The 18,848-nt window shown below is 36.9% G+C and overlaps 1 long non-coding RNA gene and 1 pseudogene across 1 annotated transcript; one reads left to right on the top strand and one right to left on the bottom strand.

The window, feature by feature from the left end:
• Window positions 1-5,952, top strand: part of LOC121136435 — a 213,022-nt pseudogene extending 207,070 nt beyond the window's left edge.
• Window positions 5,953-7,103: 1,151 nt separating this feature from the next.
• LOC121136433 lies at window positions 7,104-14,835 on the bottom strand. Its single transcript, XR_005873496.1, has 5 exons — window positions 14,752-14,835; window positions 12,342-12,411; window positions 9,017-9,077; window positions 8,211-8,228; window positions 7,104-7,187 (listed from the first exon to the last, which is right to left on the bottom strand). It is a non-coding gene; the product is annotated as an uncharacterized LOC121136433 (long non-coding RNA).
• Between the last annotated feature and the right edge of the window lie 4,013 nt (window positions 14,836-18,848).

Here is an 18,848-nt window from a genome sequence, read left to right as displayed (position 1 = left end):
ACAAAACTTTTGGTTTTCCCTTTCTGTTTAGGAAATCACAGATCTCCAAACAGTATCAACCAAACATACGATATCAACATTGCATGCATGTTTACTGATATCAGTTTTTAAACAGATGAGTAATAATCTGTTGTGTGAATACACCACATTTTGAATGTTGTTTTTTTCTTCTGTGGGACATCTAGGTTTTAACCCACTCAGAGATATTGTGAAAAAAGATGCTCTGAACACAGTAAACAAGTGTCCTTGTGGTATGATTAAACATTCTTTGACTGTAGGGCAGAGATTATTATAGCTGCCTCTTTAGGGAAATGAATTTCCAATTGCCTGAGAACCATCAATATTGTTGTCTAATGTGATTGTATAAGTTTGCACACATGCCCACATAAATAGAACAGGGTTCCTCTTCTTCTATGTCCTGTGCAACATTTGCTGTCACTTTATTTTATGTCTTAGCCATCCTGACAAGTGTAAGATGGCTTCTCAGAGTAAGTGTTTCCAGACCATTGGAGATTCTTCTGTTGAGGATTGTCTGATTAGATCTGTATCCATTTTTAATTTGATTATTCTTTTTTTATGAATCGTTCCCTGAGTGTGTGTATATATATTGGGAAACTGTCCTTTGTCAGATGTGTGGTTATTGAAGGTCTGTTCCCTTTGTGTAGGCTGATATTTTGTCCTATTGATCATTTGCTTTGCCTTAGAGAAGCTGTTAAGTTTCATTAGGTTCCATTTGATAATCATTAATCTTGGTGTCTTTCTATTAGTCCTCTATTCAGCAAGTTGCCTCCTGGGCCAGTGCATTCAAGGCTATTTCCCACTTTCTCTTCCATCAGGTTCAGTGTATGTAGTTTTACTTTGGAGTCTTTGATCCACATGGACTTGAGTTTTGTGCTGGGTGATAGACACAGATCTCTTCACATTCTTCTACATGCCAATATTAAGATAGAGTGACACCATTTGTTCCAAGTGTTTTCATTTTCCACTGTATTATTTTGGCTTCTTTGTCAAAGATCAATGTCCCTAGGTGTGTGGATTTAATTCTGAGTCTCTTATTCCATTCCAATGAGAATTACTGCAGTTCACATACATTATGACTCAAATTGACCTAACAATATCTTGAGAACACGTCATCCAAACACAAAAGAAGATGATTCCTTCTCATAATCTCATGGGATACTGTCCATATTGACCACATCATCAATCACAAAGCAAGACTGATTATATGCAAGTAAATTTAAGTAACCTCCTGAGAAGATGTAGGTGACTCCAGAATGGAAGAAGTGGTCAAAGTATACTTCATTTGTAGGTAATACAATTCCCTAAAAGTTTTACCTTACATACCCCACCAGAAAACTCCAATAACTGACAAACTCTGCTGGCAAAGCAACAGATTTTAATCTGAGCCCCCAAATCAGTAGCCTATTTACAAAGAAACACCACATATACTGAAAAAAGCCAAGAAAACAATGCCATCCAAAGTTGCCTCAAATATAATAAGCTCAAATAAATCTTACCAAATGTGGAAGACTTATAAGTGAAATATGTGAGACTATGAAAAATGACTAAAAGACATTTACATCATCACACAACATGTTTTGTCAGCAGAGAAATGCAAATTAAAACTACTCTGATATACCATCTCACACCTGTCCAAATTGTGAAGATCAAACATATTGAGGACAGCTTATGTTGGAGAGGACGTGGAGTAAGGAGAATATAGAAGTGCAAAGTTCAACATCTACTTAACAATTCAGTATGGTGTTTTCATGTAAAATTTGGAATCACTATACCTCAAGACCAAGTGATACCACTCTTGGCCATACACTCAAAGGATGCTTAATCATACCCCAAGGACTCTTGCTCAACAATGTTCATAGAAGCTTATCTTTACTAGCCAGAACTTGGACAGAACCCAGATGCCCTTCATCCATAGCATGAACAAAGAAAATGTGGTACATTTTCAAATTTGGGTATTGCTTACCTGTAAAAAAACAATTACACTATGAAATTTGCAGGCAAGTGGATAGAACTTGAGGAAAACATCCTGAGTGAAGAAACCCAGTCTCAGAAAGACAAAAACAGCATGTACTCACTCATAAGTGGATACCAGATAGAAAGTGGAGGATAACCAGACTACAATTCACAGCTAGGTAACATGAAGATCCTAAGAGGGATTTATGGAGTGTCCTTGGAAAGGGAATTAGATGAGCTCTCCCAAGTAAACATAAGGATAGGTGATGGTAAAGGGGAGGGGAAGGGGGGATGACAACATGTGGAAAACAGATGGACAAGTTGGGAGAGGAACAGATTAAGGGAAAATGAAAGACATATTTTGATAAATGGAGCCTTTATGAAGTTAGGGAGAAATGTGGTGCTAGGGATACTCCCAGAAATCCATAAGGATGAACCCAGCTAAGACTCCTAATAATAGTGGATAGGGTGCAGGGAATGGCTTTCACCTGTAATCAGACTGGCTAATATCCCAAATGAGATTATAAAGACTACATCCTGTAATGGATGGAAACAGATTCTGAGATCCACAACCAAGAGTTCTGAGAATTCAGTGGAAGAGAGAGAAGGGAATACATGAGCAAGGTGGGTCAAGACCATGATGGGAAAATCTACAGTGACAACTTAATCAAACTCTAAGGGACTGACAAATTATAGACTGAGAGCCATGGCACCTCTGCCATCTGCATGTGGGAGAAACACGGACCTCTGGTTTTGGGAGACAAATTTGTAGCTGGGTCTATCTGAGGAGCCCCTGAACAAGGATCCAGATCTGTCTATGGTGCATGAGCTATATTGTTGGAGCCCATTCACTATGGTGAGATGGTATGCTCAGATTTACTGCAGGAGGAGGGGCTTGGCCCTGTCTCAACTTATGGGCCAGGTATTGTTACAATTACACGGGATAACCTACACTGTGGGAGGAGGGAATGGAAAGATGAGCTGCTTGGCTACAGGACACAATGTGTGTCCGGAGAACGATGTTTGGAATGTGAAATGAAATTTAAAACAACTAAGTTAAAATAAAAATGGGAAAATGATTTATAAATTTCCGATGGAAACACCAGTGACCAATAATAGCTGAAACAATCCCAAACCATGAAATGAAAAATGAAGCAAAACAATAGAACAAAACCAAAACTGCTGGAAGCATCACCATTCCAGATTTCAGGTTACAATACACAGTTATAGCAATAAAAATTGCAAACAACTGTATTCATCAGTGTCAGATAATGTAGGATACACATACAATCCCATAGCCTTACATTCCCTTGATTTTTGGAAAAGAGGCCAACATTTCACATTATGGAAGACAAAGGGTCCTGATCAAATTGGACAGCTGTAGGTAGATGAATATAATTTGATTCTTATATCTTACTCTGCACAAAACTCAACTTCCAATGAACCAGGTATCTCACTGAAAATCCAGAAATGTACAGACTAATAATCAATGCATTAGCACAACAAAAGACTTTCTCAACAGGACACGGGTTGTACAAACACTACCAAGTAATTTCCAAGACTTAATAAAGGGAACAGCATGAAACTAGAAATCTTGTGAACCACAAGACAACATGGAAGAATGGCTAACCTTAACCCTAACCCTAGCCCTGCAGGCCATGGTGGCTCTCCAGCCATGCCAGCTTTAGCAAGTCTGGGCCTACCATGAGCCATGGCCATGTCCTTCCAGCGCCGAGGAATCAGAGGCCGCCCACAAGCGGGGTGGTGGGTTGGCCTAAGAGCAAGTTGGGCCCAGCCTCAGTGGTGATATTGGGTGCTTATTGAACCACAGCAGGAGGTCGCAGGCACAGGATGCAATGCTGCAAGCACAAGGCCTGCCTGCAGACGGACTGCCTAGAGCGCTGATTTTGCAAGGATATGAAGAACTTTGGAGGCCCCAGGTACATGAAGCAGAGTGGCATCATCCTGCAGTGCATCGCGCCAATGCTGCCCCACACCGCTGTGTGCCTTGTGTGTGGCAAGGCAGGGAAGGAGGACACAGAAGAAGAGGAGGAAGGCAAGTTTAATGCAACGAGATAATCCACCCTGGATGCCTTAAGATTAAGGAATCAGAGGGAGTGGTCAACAAAGAACTTCCCAATTGCTGGGAGTATCTGAAGTGTTACAATGCTGGCAAGACCAGAAAACAAAAGCAAGGCCCTGGCTTTAAGTTTGCCTCCAACCTGCCTGGCTCCTTGCTCAAGGAGCAGAAAATGAACTGGGATAACAAGGAAGCACAGGAGCCTGCCAAGTGGAGGAGTGATTGTGAAGAGGCTCCCGATGCAGGTCAGATGAGCATCCCAAGAAGGTGCCTGCAGATGTCTGATGATGAGCACCCAAGGAGGAAGAAGAAATACGAGAAGCCCCAAGAGCTGAGTGGATGCAAGCCAACCTCGAATCTTCAAAAATGTACCCATTCCTCCTCCTGCCTCTCCTCTAGACCCACACTCTAGGCAGCAGTCTCAGCCCCTTTAGGAGATCCAGGCTCACTTATTTCCAGCAACAGCTAAAACCTGGCAAAGAAGATACGTTTTTCAGGAAAAATCGGCGATCCTGGATGAACACTGATGATCACTTGGGACTGGCCAACAAGCCAATTTGGTGCTTCAAGCAGGAACTAGAAGATGACCAGCCTGAGGCACCTCCTAAAAGCCAGGAGAGTGACCAGTTACATTCCAGCTCACTCACTGCTGGGCCCTGCACTGAAGGGGCTGAAGGCCCAGAAGGATAAATAAGGTGAAGATGCTCCGGAAACGGCGGTTTCCCAAAAGGAGCTGAGCAAAGAACTAAGCAAGGATCTCAATCACGAGATCCAGAAGACAGAGAGTACCTTGGCACATGAGAACCACCAGCCCATCAAGTCTAAGCCCGAGAGTGAGAATGAGGAGTCAAAGAGGCCCCTAATCCACTTCAAGTGCCCCCACCACTTCAGCAAGAGGCTTAACGGTACCTCTAGGGAGTTACAGCACCCACTAGGACCTGGCCTGTGCAGCCCACCTCGGGTTATCTTCCAATGCCCTCCTGCTTCGTCCCTAGCTATGTGCATCCAGACGGAGCATCATGTGATCCCACTGCCACCCTCAGCCCCCACCTGACTCGCTGCCCCTTGATGATGGAGCAGCCCCTGTTATGCTCAGGGAGGTGTGGATGGCAGATTACAGCTACCTCAGACACCAAGGCCTGTGAGTCTGCATGCGGGTCTGCAGAACCTGAAACCACTGGTGCTGCGTTAAGCAGGTGTGGACCCGCATTGACTTGAACCACTGCAAGTCCATCAATCCCCTGATGCTGAGCGGCATCATCCAGTGACAGCCTGTCTCCCTTGACCTCAGCTGGACCAAAATCTCTAAGAAGTAGCTGAAATTGCTCATCCAGCGGTTGCCTGGGCTCTGAGACTTGGTGCTGTCTGGTTGCTCATGCATTTCTGTCTCAGCCCTCTGTGGTTCCAGTTGTCCATTACTCGGGTCCCTGGATGTTCAGTGGGTAAAGGATTAAAGAATGCCCAGATGCGGGATCTCCTGTGCCCACCCACAGACAACACACAGGTCAGGTCAGAAGGACTATTGGAGCACATTGTAATACTGCGCCTAGCTGGTGTGGACATCACAGACGCTTCCCTGCAGCTCATTATCCACCATATGCCCCCGCTCTCCAAGCTCCACCTCAGTTACTATAACCATGTCACTGATCACTCCATCACCCGGCATGCTGTAGTCGGCACTACCGCTGCATTCTCTGACAGAGATCGTTCTATCAGACTGCAATAAGGTCACTGACCAGCGCCTGTCCTTCTTCAAACGCTTTACAAATATCAGTCATATTGATCTGAGGTACTGCAAGCAAGTCACAAATGAAGGCTGTGAACAGTTAAAAGCTGAAATGTCTGTGAGTGTTCAATTTGGGCAAGTGGAAGAGGAACTCCTGCAAAAACTAAGTTAGTTCCAGGACAAGCATGTAAATATGGAGGGTTGGGGGTACACAGCCTGGGAGGGAAAAGACTCCAAATCAAGTGGGCTTATATTTCCTTTGGAATTTGGAACAAGAGACCACAGGACACAGTTCTGATTCCCAAGTCTTGCCAAGGGAGAATCCTTTCAACTAACCATTTGGGGATGAGTGAGCCAGATGTTTTCCTCTGTTCTTTCTGCATCATAAGTGCACTGTTTCTGGACCATTTCTAAGGCAGTCTGTAGGAGACATTCCAGTTGGAAAGGAAGATGAGCTTTGGAGAAATTCTCTTAGAAGCCTGAGCTTAGTGTTCTTGTTGATAGATTTTGTTTGAGACACCCTGTTCCTTGCAATACCAAGGCTTCTGGTGTTAATTAGAGAGAACTACACACACCACCTGCAGCTGGCTTAACACATTTTGTAGTTGGTTTTGTTACTGCATAACTATTTTTTATAAATTGTTAAAAATTATTTATGGAAGATTTGAATGCATACCAATGTTTTTATTATTTGATTGCCAACTTTCCTGCAGGTATGGAGAACATAAACTTTACTTCATCAGCATAAAGAGTCCATCTACAGATGTGCCTTGGTGTGAGAGGGGCTATTAACTTCCACTTAAAATCATATTTAACTGGATGTTGAGGGCCTACTGTGTATGTAAAGAAGTTACAGAAGCATGCTGTGTTTAAGTATAAAGTATAGTCCAGGTAAAACACATTGTCAGGTTTCAATAGAGAGTTCACCTCATCCTCAAAATCTTACAATTCAGATATCAGCCTTTACACCCAGGAAGCTTTTGCCATAAGCATGAGCTCTTACATAATTCTATTGGCATAGATCTAATTTATACTATGAATCAAGTAAATGTATCCGAAGCCTTCCTTTCTTTCGGAGTGTTCAGTTTTCACTGAAGTTGTTAACCAGGCTATTTTCTAGTTGTCATGTTCTGCATCCATAAGTGCCTTTGTTGTTGTGGTATATCTTAGACCTTCTCTGATGCCGTTTTACTTTTGTTGTATTTGCATAAACAATTGTAGAAAAAAATGTATGATGTAGTTTAAACTGTAGCATATAGGCCTATGACAATATTTATGAGGCAAACAATAGTAAATGAGAAATTTAAATTTCACATACAACTTCTTGATTTTCTTCAATCTTATTGAAAGTTTTCTCCTCTTGAAGTTTTGATTCTGGCATTTCTTCTCCTAGTTCTTCTGAAAACTCTTTGTTTTCCATGAAAAACAAAAATGCAAACAGGTAGGAAAATGTAATTCTATTGGGCAAAATATTACTCATTAAAAATGGAAATAAAAGGTGAAAGATTTATACAATCTAAAGAAAATCCAGAGTCCTAAGTCTATGCCAAGTTATGGGCTTATTTTGACACATACATGCTTTATATGATGTGTCAGGAAATTTACAAATGACATGTAGGCTTACATCCTCATAGGAAGATAATGTGGGAAGATGACACATCAATGCTGAACCCTCCTTGCCTTACAAGAGTAACTTTAAATAACTTACTAATCACTTCATCAGAATTACACTTGGTCTACCACACATTTATGTGTAAACAGGATAACATACTTAAGATGTACACTGACAAAATGTTCTTTTATGAATCATTCTAGTACATGGAGACTTTCTGTAATTAACATCTTATTTCTTCCAAGGAAAAATTGGTGTTGGTGTCTTTTTAGCCATCCTAGGTCAACATAATCCTTAAACTCTTCTTTGCCCATTAGCTGGAACCCACTTTGATACAGCTGTGTCCATTTTTCTCAGTGACATGTAGGAACTATATTTAGGGTCATCCTTAGTTCAGCAGATATCATTTGGATTTTGTTTTTCTTTAACAATTTTGTGTGTTCCTGATAAGTTTTTACGTTAGGTTTTGAAAGGGAGACATTCCAGACATGATTTCTTCACTGATATAAGGCCTGTTCTGATGCAGATAGATTTTCAGGCAATAGTCTACAGGGAATGGAAAGTTGTAAAAGCGAACAACATATATATGGACTGCTCTGCCATATGATAGCATGTCCTAATTTATTGTAATAGATTATAGATATGGTTTAAACTTGCTATTCCTATTCTTTCTAATTAAACTACTACCAGATAAAGACAGGCAGTGTACTATGAGTTAAAAATAAAACAAAAATTGAATTTCTCTTGTGATAATATGATGTAATGCTGATTGTCCAGGTCAGAATAGAATCACAGTGCAAAACCAAGATCTATCTTACCTTTCAACTAGCTTTACTCTAGATGAAAGAGAAAATGAAAAGACAACCATTAATCATCAAAGTGTCATTTAGCTTCATATGAAAATATGGAAAAAGAATACCAGGGAACACACACAGGGTCAACAAAGCAAGTTCCAACTTTGAGGAAGTCTCATTTAGTCACAGGATGAACTTCTCTAAGTCACTACTTAACAGAATGATTGCTCAATGGAAAGGTTAAAGTGATTGAATCTGATATTAAAATCGAAGCTGAGAACAATTTTTAAATTATTTATGTTGCCAACATGAATATTTTTGAAGCACGTATGCCACAAATGAGATGTCCTCACTAGGGACAAACTCTATTATCAAGTTTATAATTGGTATCTTGTTGGGTCCGAGCTCTCCACGGGGTCTCTTTGAGTCGCTGGTCAGCCAACAGGTGCATCCTGTTTTCGAATCCAAGTGCATCCTGTTTTCTAGTCCTGGCTTATTGAACTGAACTTGCCACACTGACTTCAACATACAGCATTAGGAAAACATGATCTCTTCCACCTGGGGAATTTCCACTGTGATGCAAGCCTGTATATAAGGCTGCTCCCTCTCTACAAGGATGAAGAGACCTTTTAGGACAATAGACCAGACATGTTGTCTTTCATTTCAACCTCCAATCTTTGGCCTGATATGTTAGACTTGTTCGAGGGCACAGGTGGCACGAGGTGGGGGTGTCTGTGAGTTGCTGGTCAGCCAACAGTGTCTGGAAGAGTGTTTTCATGTGAAATGTATTGGTATTCATTGATCAGAAGAAGTAAACAAAGGAAATTTACCTGCTTGAATTTGCCGTGGTTCAGACTTGGGTTTGCAGACTGGATGAGAATAATCCCTCAGCTGTATGGACATTGAAATGAGATATACATGTAATTATACAATGTAATTAGTAAGAAGCATTACCTCTGGGTGTGGACATTTTACACCCCAAACTGAAAGAGAAAGAATATATAATCAATGTCATATACAATGACAACTCCAAAGTTTCCTCTTTGAAGGCTTTGCATGGCAATGAGTTCTTATTCCCTTCTCTCAAAATTAATACCTATGATTTTACTGGATAGGACACACTGGAAGAAAAAAGCTACTTCCATACATGGGGCTGACCAAACATGATGGCTGCATGAAGAAGAATGAACACAGCCCAGTATATCTCACCCTAAAAATACTCAATTCCAAACAGATCATGGACTTCAAAACAAGATCATAGAGCCTTAACATAAAAGAAGAGACAGTGTGGAATAGTACTGGTTCAGGAAACAAGTCTCTGAAGTAGACAAATGCAACACAGGCATTAAGATGAACATTTAATAAATGGGACAACATGACGCTGAAACCTTCTTCATAGCAATATATGTATGTGTTATGGGATTTTCAATGAGGGATCCTATATTTGATAGGGTGATATGTCATTGAAATAGACTTATAGATATTATTATAAATAACATTCCTATTCCTTGTAAATAAGTTACAATGCACTGCAGACAAATGTAAGCAGTGCACTTTGAGTACAACAACAAGACAAAAGATGATTTTCTTTTCTGAAGATGTGGTATAATATTGTGTGTCCAAGGCAGAAAATAATCTGTCATCTCAGTGTGTTTCTGCCATTTCCTTTCTGGCACATTTGAACATAAGTGCTTCAGAGAGATAGATATTATGAAATGACATTCAGATATTAGGGAAGTCTCATGTCTTCTATAAGACACTAATAAGCAGAATGATTGCACACTGGAAAGTAAAGAAGTTCATACATGTGTATTAAACATTAACGATGAGGTTAAATTTCGAAATATTTTATTGTCACTGTGAATGTTTTAAAGCATGCTTGCTACTAGTACAATAGTATTGCTTATTACAAAGCCTACTGTAAATACTATCCAGACACAATTGGTACTGAGAAGTTTGTGTGTATGTAATATATGATAATATATATGTGACTTTTGAAATTTACATGCTTGAGATTGCTGTGTTACAGACTCAGATTTGCAGATTGGATGCAAATTATCCCTCATTTGAATAGATTTTGAAATGAGATATTTAGTCAGTATATGGAACTCAAACAACATGTAATTATTTCATGTTAATATTAAAAGGGATTTACCTCTGGGTGTGAACATTTTATGACCCAAACTGAAAGAGAAATAATATATCATCAATCTTATGCAAAATGACAACTCCAAAACTGTATCAATGAAGGCAATGGATGGCCATGAGGTCTCCTTCCCTTCTCATAAAATAAACACCTATTATTTTATGGAGTAGCACAGCACCTGACAGAAATATACTGAGACATACCAAAACCAATGTACAAAGTCAATGTAATCCACATCGAAATTCCTACATATCTTATAAAAGAAATGGTAAACACAACCACAATAGCATCAAAAAGCCTTCCAGCTTCACACAGAAATACAAGTAAAAACAACCAGAAAACCAAACACCAAATACATTTAAAATGATGGTAAATACTAAAAGAGGCTTCAGAAATCAGTGTCTCAGATGGCACATTTTAATACAGAGTTAGAGCAATACAGACAGCATGTTTTATCATCAATACAGACAAATTTATGTCCAGATAGAAGTCCATACCCCAATAGCCACATGATTTTTGATAAAGAATCAAGAAAAACAAACAGGAAAATATCTCCCAAACACGATGGTGACCTTGTTTGAAGGCTCAAAGCAGAATGAACATAGGTTTATATATATTAACCAGAACAGAACTCAATTTAAATGGGTATAGGGCATCAAACCATGACAATAGACCCTGTATATGACAGAAGAGAACGTGTTGAATAGGCTTGAAACCACTGGTACAGGGAAATACTTTCTGAAGTGTGCACCTGTACCACAGCACTAAGTCACACATTTAATACATAAGGCCACAAAACTGAAACATCCTTCATGGCAAAGGATACCAGGGTACAGAATGAGAAAACAGTGTTAGCTAGTAAACATCTAACATGCAGTTAGTATCTGAAATATATAAAGAAGAAAAAATTGGACTCCCAGAAAACCAATAAGCCAATATAAACCATACAGATGAACACAGAGAGAATTTTTAAAACATGAGGCACATATGGGCAAGAATCAGAAGAATGCAAACCAAAACTACTTGGAGATTTCATTTTGCTCCTGTCTAAAGGGCTAAGATCAACTAAACAAATGACTATTCATTCATGTGTGGATGTGGTGAAAAAACAAATACTTATTCATTACAGGTGAGAATACAAACATGTACATCCATTACAGAAACCAATTTGGGATTTTCTCTGGAAGCCTGAAGTCCACCCATACATCTCTTCATCATTTACCGAAAGACTCTATGTGCTACTACATAAATACCTGCCCATGAATGTTCATTATTAATCTATTTATGAAAGTCAGATTCTGGAAAGAGCCTAGATGTCCTTTAACTGATGAACATATAATGAAAATGTGATGGATTTCCATCATTTTTCCTCTATCAAAATTAGATATTTTGAAGATTACGTATGAAGAGATGAAGCAAAATAAAACATGGATAGTGAGGAGACCCAGATCCAAACCCAAATATGGCATACATTCCCTTATGTATGGGTGATAGCATTAAAGCCTTCAACAAGTATGCCAAAATACATCAGACCAGAGAGATTCAGCTTCAAGAAAGGAGTGCAGCAAAGGATCACTCCAGGAAACGGAAATAGAATACACACCAATAGATAGACACTAGGAGGATTAAATGGGAAGGGCAATTTACTAATTTCCACTTGAAAAGTCACATGGAAACATGCTACTGTAGAAGCTTCCTAAGTAATTATGTGTATAAAATAAATACAAAAAGTCTCCAAGTAAGAGAGTGTACTGTGTGAAACCTTAAGTTATGCATAGTTGAGACAATGGACAAAGCAGACCCATGAAAGCCCGAAATATGTCACATAGAAGAAAACTCTTAGATCATTCTGTGACTACCTCAATTTTACACATTGCTCCCTTTTATAACTCTGTGGGTCTTATAACCACTATCATTCCTGTAAGTATGAATTTATTCCCTGATTTCTTCGGCTAGTATAACATACCAGCTTTTAGTCTTACATAAAATGACTTCATGATGGTGCTTACCTTGACTCATATGGTTTACTTCTGCATCACTTCCTGGGGTGGAAGTGTGCGGGGACTTTCTGGAAGATTCCTGCAGTGGATTAGGGTAAAAGGAACACTGTAAAATGATATGAATAATGTGTATCATAAGGGTCTCATTTCCTATGTCCGAATTTAATATGATACCTCATTTTAAGAAAATTGTTCATAAAATATAAGCAGTATGATATTTGAATGGGGAATCTGACATGTACAGTTGAATTTAAGTCTATCTGTCATTTCTCATGGAAACTAATGATGAATGAGTAATATTGTAGTGGGAATTCTAACTGGTCTTAATAATAAAAACCCAGAGTCAGATATAAGGGAAAATGTTGGACTATCTGAGAAGCAGAGCTGCTTGCTACTAGTTATTTCTTCTAGGAAATCCTATGACTGACTAGGTCAATATCCTGTCTCTACAAATCATCAGACTGAATGCTGTCTCTTAGCAAACCTCAGTCTGTATCCTCTGAGTTTTTGTCTCTTCCTGGTTTCTGTTTACTCTCTGGCCAGTCATATCTCTCCTATCACTAAATCCATAGTACTGGGAATAAAGCTGTGTGCTATATCTCTCTTTTAGACTGATTCAATATCATCTAGCACAAAATGTCCTTTAATTCATAGAAATCACTTTGCCTCTGTCTTTCAAGTGCTAAGGTTAAAGGTGTGTGCCTCTGCTGCCTGACCTGTATGGACAGTTAGTGGCTTAGCTCTGCACTTGCATCTTCAGGCAAGTTTTTGTGCATCCATCCAAAATATCCCCATAAAATATAAAAGAAAATCAGTATCCACACACACAGAGTGATGCCTGATATGTATATGTCAATATATGTAACATTTTTATATTACAACACATAAAACCAATTTGTACTTCTTAGTAAAGTTGAAGGATGTTAATTACAAGAATGTTTATAAAACTCTAGTAGGTTCATTCCTCTTGTACAATATTAAAATTAATCAAGAATTGTTATGTAGTAGCTATATGTTGGTTAGACTCCATATGAAATATGTATTATATGAAAATATTTGTATTGTATCATATTGATTATGAAAGGTAAAAGGCTGAAGGGTTTCCTTTTCAGTAAAAACGAAGGAAAAGAACTGACACACATTTAAATTCCTTAAGAAGTGGTAAATACTGGATCAAAACCATAAAGACAAGGATTTTTGCTGTAAAATCTTTAAATAGTTCCATTAGAATATTAATAGTTTTAATATACAAATAATTCTCAGGGGATAGAATTCTTAGACAACAAATTTTCACCATTTCTTCTACATTTTTACTAGAATGACCAAATCTTCCTTTCTGATCATTTATGAATTTTACAAGTTATGAGAAGATGCTGTCTGCAATTCCATTTGCCTAGTAATGCCATCCTATTTGACAGTCAGTGAATGGACACATACTCATCTTCTAAATCATGTTACCCTTCATACTTAGATATCTGGGGACCAATTACCTTCCTCACTCTTGTCCTGGGTTAATGACAATCTTCCATAAACACCCTCAACTACCATATATTTTCATTCCTAAAAAATCAATTAAAACTAAAATGTTTGATTTTTACTTCTTTCGTGTTCTGTCACTATAGCATATGTGTCTTTCTGGAATACTCCTTGCTTAATTTGTCAACACAGTGTATATATTCACTATAGAGATTTGTGTAGGTTTACATTAAAATTGTCTTCAGAATGCCCTTACACTTCATGGAGCAAATAACATGGTGGTGTGTCTCTGAACAGACTGTGGAAAAGGAAAATCCAAAGAATTATAAATCTATTTGAATTCTCTACATTGACACAATTCCTAATAAGGAATTAAGGACTTTGGACAAGAATGTGGAAATAGTTGATTTTATTCATTGAATTTTGAAAATATTTGAGTTGTTCCTTAATAATTAGTTTCCTTACTATAAGGAAAATTTCTTTTTTGGCAGTTCAGTTAAATACAGGGCCATATTATCTACTTGAATAAGGACTTTGAAAAAATCTGATGACCATGAGGGAAATATTGCTCCTTGGCAGTAGTGAGTATAGTCATCACATCACAATTTTTTTGTCTGCATGTTGAGTCAATTCTATGAAATGAATCCATTTATGAAATCCTCAATTCTATATTCTCTATTTCAGGAGGCTTTTCACCCACTCAAAGAACTTAATGCAGACCATAGCCATAATCACATAATTAGTTACTCAACCCCAAAATAAAACTTTTAGCTGTGTGACTGGGCTCTAAGAATACATGTAGGTAAAAGTGTTTCATTTTAAAGTTAAATTCCTCATCTATTGACTACATATAATAGCCTGAAATATATTTTACTTTGCCCTATGGTAAGATCATTAAGCCAAACAGTATAAGTAAGAAATGTGAATTTAAGCAATTACATACCAAGTTTTCATATCCTTTATTCTTATAAGAGACATCTTCATTTTTCAGTTTTAAATTTGGTATTATTTCTAATTATAGTTCTTCTGTCAAATTCATATTTTATTCAAAAATAAAAACAGCAATTAGATACAAAATATTCTGTGCCAGTAGTTGAAATACATTCCTAATTAGAATTTAGAAGATTACACTTATTAAAGATTTCAATTAAATAGACTTTGAAAATGAACACTTATATCTTTAGAAAATGACATAGGTTTTGAAATACCACTATATCACCTGTAAACACTACATGTCATAAGTTTCAAGATAACCAAATATTTGACCACTTCATACAGAAATGAGTTCATCTCACACAAATGGACAAGAAACATATAATGTATATTTTCAAATGTCATAGAATGGAGAACATTAATCAGGTGCTCACACTGATACACACACACACACACACACACACACATAAACACATACTTACATTCAGAAACATATAAATGAAAGACACTTAACAAAAATTGGGAAATAATTGAACCTCTTTCATTGAAATGACCTAAAGTTTTACTTAAAAACTCTATTGCTTATGACACATATTTGTGACCCAGGATTTGGAGGAATTGAGCTATAACTGACATGGAAATCTACTCTCATACTATGAGAACACATTGTAGAATTATGAAGGGAGCTGAGCCTCATTAATCGCACCAGCAGTACGTGATACACAAGAAGATCCAATGACCCTGGTAAGATTTCCCTTCATGGTGTGAGTGTGGCATTTTTGTTTTAAGGAAACCAACAGCTCTCTCATTAGTCTTTTAGGTTAACTCAAATAACACATTCTTTATGGAACAGGAATCCTAGCCAAACTCCCATGGACAGAGAAATCACAGACCGTAGGGATCATCTATTACAAGTACTTAATTAATACAATGTAGTTCATGGATTCTAAATAGGATTCTTATAGTCATGACTACATCCACAAAAAATGTATGTCTCATTTTTCTTTAAAGAAGTTGCTTTATGCAGCACATAGACTAATTGAACATATCTGCAAGTGATCAAAATGGAGAGAGTGACCATAGTGTGCCCATGGCACTCGTACACAACCCTAAAGCTAAGGTTCATTAAAAATAGCAAAAGTCGGGCTGATAGATTTTAAAATCATTGTACCAGGGCTCTTAAAGCTACACAGCAGCTTCTATGCATGACTTGGTTGAGGCCAACATGATATTTGAAACATGTTATTTCTGAAAAAATTTCATGCCTAAGGTAAACAGCATATGAAATGCAACTATGGATGAAGGAGACCTCATAATGCTCAACTCCTAGATGGATATCTATAGACGTCAGTTATTCTAAAGACAAATCATATGTCTTTCCAGAAATGAACTCTATAAACTCTATAGTAGGCTATATAATTGCAAGGGGCAGTGCTAAACACATAGACATATAAGCAACCCTTAACAAATATACACAGACACACACACTCACACATACACACACACACACACACACACACACACACACACAACATGGAATGTCTTTACTGACAGTATAGAACTGAAGTCATACAAAAATTGCTAAGGAATCTGGCATAGGAATATTTGAAGACATAGTTGGAAGGGTAAAATGATGTAAATATACTAAATAGAATTAATTTATTAAAAATTTAATGAAATAAAATCAAAGTCAACTCTTACTGACATTTTATTATAATTTGCATAAAAGATGTTTTTGCCTAGCATCGCATTTTTTATTCCATTTTAATATAAATTCAGTAGGTGATTTATTTGACTAAGGTATCAGTTATCATTTTTTAAGCAAACCTCTGCCCAATGATCTTACAAGTTAAGGCTGTGCATTACCATCTTGTGCTTCCGTATTTTCATATTCTGTGGAGGCTCTTGTTAAGTCATTTGCTCCATTTTCTAGAGTATCCTGAGGTATATCTTGCTGAAATTCATAACAATAATGAAACGAATTTTTGAGAATATAGGTGAATTCCCTAGTTTGAATTCACCTAATCTTATCAGAACAGAAGTTTTAAAAATCAGAATATTTTAATAGATAAAATTATGCATGATATTTTGAACAACCAATATGTACCACTCATATCATCACATATGATAAAAACCAAGCCTGGAAACAGAAATAGAAAAATGATTATCTCAAGACATCAAGAAGGTATTAAACTCATAAAATAAATGTTACATTACTCATCAACCCTGAAACAAAGTTTTAAAACACATTTTTTTCAAATAATAATGCGTGTTCTTGTAATACAAAAGGTTTTTCTATTAAAAATAAATCTTGGGAAAGTCAATTTACTATGAGAATAAGACATGTGAATTGTTAAGAAAATACAGAATATGCAATGTGGAGAATAATTAAATATTTTAGAATCAGTACAAAGGAGGATATACAAAGCAAAACTTGTTTGGTCAAAATTTAGAGGTTAAAGAAAATTATTGCACAATCTATAAAAGCAAATTATCTTTATTTCTGTATAGAATATAATTACTCAATAAAATCATAAAGTCTTCCACAGCAAATACAGGGTATCATAATGGCATAACAAGCATTAATTTGAAGGGAAGCATCAGAACATTCATTTGACATCTGTAAGGTTCCAGATACTTATGTTTTGCAATTGTAGAGCAGATATCCTTGGACAACTATATTCTGATCATTTTCAATATATCAGTTGGATATTGGAAAGATAATTTAAAATTCACATAGATTACCTAGCCTCTAAATAGCATAACAATAGGATTTAAAACTTCATATTAATGCAACAAGAACTGTTAGAATTAATTTATATTCTATGATGCAACTTTATTGTCATTACACCAGTGGAGGGTATGTAAGTCTTCAAATACACTTGAAATACATTTCATTCTGATCTCCATATTCATAAAACGCATGAAGAAAGGAATAGAAATCCAAAACAGTGCAGGGAAACCCATCATAAGAACAAAAGGAAAAAATGGGATGCAGAAGATGACAAACACTTCATGCAATGCACACCATACTCAGTCAACAAGGAGAAGGGCGTCAAATCCACTTTAGTATTTCATTTTACCTAAGTCGCAGTGACCAAGGTCAATAAATAAAATGACAGCAGCTCAACAGGAGCAGATACAAGGAAAGGGAGACGTTTGTTCCCTGCTGAATGAAGTTAAAACATATATAACTATATGAAGATCTTTAAAAACATTCTGGGGATAACTCATTATGCACCCACTGCAAGCCTGATATGGGACTGATTATGACCTGGCTGTCCTTGAACCCATGGAAAGTTTCACATGTCACAGTCATCCAAATTTTAGGATAAATTGTTCGTGCCATAATGCCTGGCTCAAAAATAAATTTAGAACAAATAATTAAAAACTGTTATTATACTGATTTTGGAGACACATATTGAATTACATAGCTTTAATGACCGTAAATTGTGTTTTTTCTACATAAAAGATCAAGACTTGGGAAATTGTTTATCATAAAACAAATGCAATAGGTTTTTTAACAGGGAACTTTATAAATGAATGTTCATTTCTGTACATGAATTTGAATGTAAGCTATTAATGAGATACCTTAAGTAACATAATAGGCTAGTCTATATATTTAGAAAAGCCTGAAAATTAAGAAAGTCAAATTATAATAAATAAGATATAAAAGCATGATTGTTTATTTGTCTGTATATCCCCAAATTTTAAATTCCCTCCGCTGTGTCAAAACTATAAAGATTTTTTTCTATGATTAGTTATTTCTTGCCTTAATTTTGGCTTTATTACCTGAAAATATCATGTTTGGGCAGTTCTCCCATTCAATACCTTAATTCTCCCATAAGTTTATTTTTAAAACAATCTGGCCAAATTTCCATCTACAATGATTACATTTTAATAACTGCTATATTTGAACATTTAAACTCTACAGGGGAAAATAAGTCCAAGAATTTATGTCAGAAATTGATCTGATTACCTGAGTTTCATAATTAGATTTCTCCTTGATTCTTGAAAACACAGAAATCGATGACTCAGATCGTAAGTTTTGAATTTTAAGGAAGCACACAACAAAATAGATGAGTAATGGTCAAAGAAATTTTTCTT

This window comes from Mesocricetus auratus, unplaced genomic scaffold, assembly GCF_017639785.1.
Source record: "Mesocricetus auratus isolate SY011 unplaced genomic scaffold, BCM_Maur_2.0 Super-Scaffold_100123, whole genome shotgun sequence".
NCBI classification, from domain to species: domain Eukaryota; kingdom Metazoa; phylum Chordata; class Mammalia; order Rodentia; family Cricetidae; genus Mesocricetus; species Mesocricetus auratus.
Note: the sequence above shows the minus strand (reverse complement) of the source record. Positions and strands in the feature narration are given on the sequence as shown.